We start from the raw sequence: 3849 nt of genomic DNA, 5'->3' as shown, positions 1-3849 counted from the left end.
TACCGAGGTACATATGGTGACCACTTGCATCTGTCAGATCTCGAACCGCAAGAGAATTAGAAGGGTGATCCTATTCATAATCAGGAGAATCAACAAGTACAACCACCGCCACCACCATCGCCACCACAACCGCCACAAACACAAGCACAGCAAGAGCCTGAGCAGTTCACACCATACATTTATGAGATGCATTCTGCGGATTACTTCACACCACTAGTATATCAACAGTATTGGAGTGTCCCGCACCAAGAATCAGGTGAACAGGATTCATTTAGCCAATTGCTTGGATTCATGGCTCCTGTGCCAGGTTACTCACATCTAGCTTACGGAGACATTCCCACCGACCAAAAAATTTATGTCATCAAGTCATCAACTATGTCATAAACTATGCTACTTTACTTTTCATCAGCACGCACATTAAATTTTCAGTATATGAAAATTCCAAAGTCATACAATAACATCACACACGAAAGTCATACAATATATAAAATATTGAAAGTCATACAATAACTCAAGTGAGAAATTTGGCTGGAGCTCTATTGGGTGGTCGCACCTACACTTGCACCACCATGTTGACGACATCTACTACGGTTGTGACCCTCGGTCCCGCATTGCTTACATCCCCTAGGACCACGCAATATCCGAGTGTCCATCTCATTCAAGAAACGGGTCATCCTTGGCCGACCTTTGGATACCCGTCTGAGAAATGGATTACCTACGAATCGAGGTCCATGATAAACAGGCCATGTTGTGGGATTTTCTAGTGGCATAAACCTAGCCCTGTAAACTCATCGAACTTGGTGCATCTTGTAGACATCATGTACATACAGTTGTCAATCCAGCTGCTGGTTTGCACAACAAGCAAACACATGTCGACACGGAAGCCAGTCAACTTGGAATTCACCACAGTCACACCATTGTTGACGGAGGTCCACTGCATACTCCACACCACTCGGACACTCATGCACTTCAAATACCTCATTTTGTCGGTCAAAGCAACTAACTTGGATGTTACACGCTGCCCGCTGATTTTGCATGCAGTTCGGAGGTTACAAGTTCAGAGAACACATGTCCTACATTAATTCAAGCCTCAGCCTCGGCTCTTTTTCGAGTGAACAATTCATTAAGCCTATAAAACGTTGGCTTAACAAGTGCAGTGACTGGAAGATTGCGAGCCCCTTTCAATACCGAGTTGATGCATTCCACTAGATTGGTGGTTATATGACCCCATCGATATCCCCTATCAAATGCTAAAGCATACTGCTCACATGAAATCCGGTCCAACCAGTTGGTATAAGCATCACCCTGCTCGCGTAAACGCTGATAACGCGTGTCGTACTCGCGAACTGTTCGCGAGTATCCTGTCAATAAAAAAAAGACCCACTATAAACAACGTTCATCATAATAACTAACTTGAAGAGTAAATGTAATCGTAACTATCATACCGATGTTGATGATAAGCTTCTGCAAATACGGAGCCTTGAACTTCCTCAAAAAGTTGGACTCTATATGTCTGATGCAGAACATGTGGAATGCTCTGGGAGGAGACCAAGCTCCGTTACTACGAGCAATAGCTGACCTAATGGAATCTTGCCGATCGGAGATAAAGCCCACATCATCACGTGTCACAACATGCTGTCGTAAGTTACTAAAAAAAAAGTGCCAAGCCTCATATGTCTCTCCCTCAACTATCGCAAATGCAATAGGCACAATGTTGTTGTTGCCATCCTGTGAGACTGCAACCAACCAACAACCCTTGTATTTTCCATACAAATGAGTTCCATCTACCTGCACTATTAGCTTGCAATGTCTGAATGCTCTAATACAAGGGTAATAACTCTAGAAAACTCGGTGTAGTACATGAATATTAGGAACCAAGTCATCTCCCTAATACGCGGGTATTATTTCAAAATGAACGACTGCGGATGGCTCCTTGTGACACATGGCCTCAAACCATGTCGGCAAGGCTTCGTACGAAGCTTCCCAACCTCCGAAAATTGACTCCACTGCATTCTATTTTGCCAACCATGCTTTGCAATAACTTATGGTGTAGTTAAACTTTGCCTGTACTTCCGCAATCACTGATTTCACATTTATTGACGGGTCAACTTCTACCAATGGCTTTATTGCTTCTGTAACTGTGTTGGAATCCAGCTTCGAATGATCTTGAGAAATGGTGGCCCTAATACAGGTGTGACTACCATTGTACCTCGTTATCTCCCAACAGAACTTTATGGACATTTTGCTCACCCTGATCAGCCAATCACATCCAGCGCCATACTGGGTGTATTTAGCATAGAATGTCGTTGGTTCTGACTCATGCACCCGATAATCTACACCTCTGCGGATTGTATAATCTTTCATCACCTTAATTACTGCCTCCCTAGAACTGAATTCCATTCCCACGGTAAATTCACCATCTGGCATAATGGGAAGCTCTACTGCAATCACATCACAAATTTTATAGTTATCAGAACTAATAATCTAATAAACTAATAATCACAGAACAATGGAAAACCTAGTTGTCAAAACCGAACCTGTGATTGAACCGATCAGGTCACAGGTTCAACCAGTAGGTCACTGGTTGAACCGATTGACCCGGTCCTATGTAAATAAAAAACAAAACATAGTAAAAAATTTTCGCTAACATTTTAAAAATATCTAGCTATTCTAAAACAATATGAAATAGAAACAATAAGTTACCGAGTTTAACCGGTTCACTCCGGATTTGACCGGTTTGCACCGGTTCGTTACCTTGTGCGGTCTCGTCATCGAACTGGACCGGTCTAGGGTCCGGTTCACCGGTTTCTGGTTGAACCGGTCGGTCCGATTCACCAGTTTCCAGTCGAACAACATTGTAATCTTCCAATTCAATATCTCGGTCCGCTGCAAATTGCTCGAACTCGATATACAGTTCGATGAACGATATTCGCGACCGACTTTCAAGATACACTGAAAACATTTCTTGCATGCTCGCTTCATCGGTCACGTATTTCGTTTGAAATTGCACGAACCCACCAAAGACAGATATAGGATATCTGTACAAAATATACGACACTCTCCTAGATATTTGAGAATCCATCTTCTCACAAATCATACCTTTCAATTCTTCATAAGACAGTGTGAAAGGAATTATAATATCTAATGGATTTTCACACACAAATTTCACTTCTTCAGATGTTTGTAACAATATTTGGCCATGATAATACACTTTTAATCTCACTCTATTATCCACGATAATGGAGATGAAGAGAAAGAGAGAGGAGAGCTTCAGAGATTTGGAGCTCGGAAGAAGAAGAAGATGAAGTTGGCTGCTCAGCGTTGGGTTGGGTTTAAACATATATTAAACTCAAATCGGACCATCCAACCGCTTTCATAGTCGTTCGAATTTTTTAAAACAATAAAATCAGACCGTCCGATTAGTGAACGGCCCACGCAAAAGAAATGGCAACATCGAAATCGCTGGGTCCGATTTCATGGCCCCCAAGATTTTTTTCATTCAAGCAAAGAAATCGCTGGGTCTGATTTCCTTGGGCAAAAAAAAAATTTTTGAACGTTAAGCATGAAATCGGTGGGTTCGATTTCCATGCACTGCTTTCCATAAACCACAAATCAGACGATCCGATTTGTGTCCCCTTTCAGCTGTAATAAATTGGACCGTCCGATTACTTCCCTTCACCTGAACGCCGTCACACCACTGTAAAACTCCCCATAGTTCCATAACCCAGCATTATACCAAAGTTGGTGTCATATAAAAAAAAATAGCATGTAAAAATGATAAAAAAAAATGAAATAATAATAATAATAATAATAATAATAATAATAATAATAATAATAATAATTGGATAA

Source organism: Arachis ipaensis, chromosome B06 (assembly GCF_000816755.2).
Source record: "Arachis ipaensis cultivar K30076 chromosome B06, Araip1.1, whole genome shotgun sequence".
NCBI classification, from domain to species: domain Eukaryota; kingdom Viridiplantae; phylum Streptophyta; class Magnoliopsida; order Fabales; family Fabaceae; genus Arachis; species Arachis ipaensis.
Note: the sequence above shows the minus strand (reverse complement) of the source record.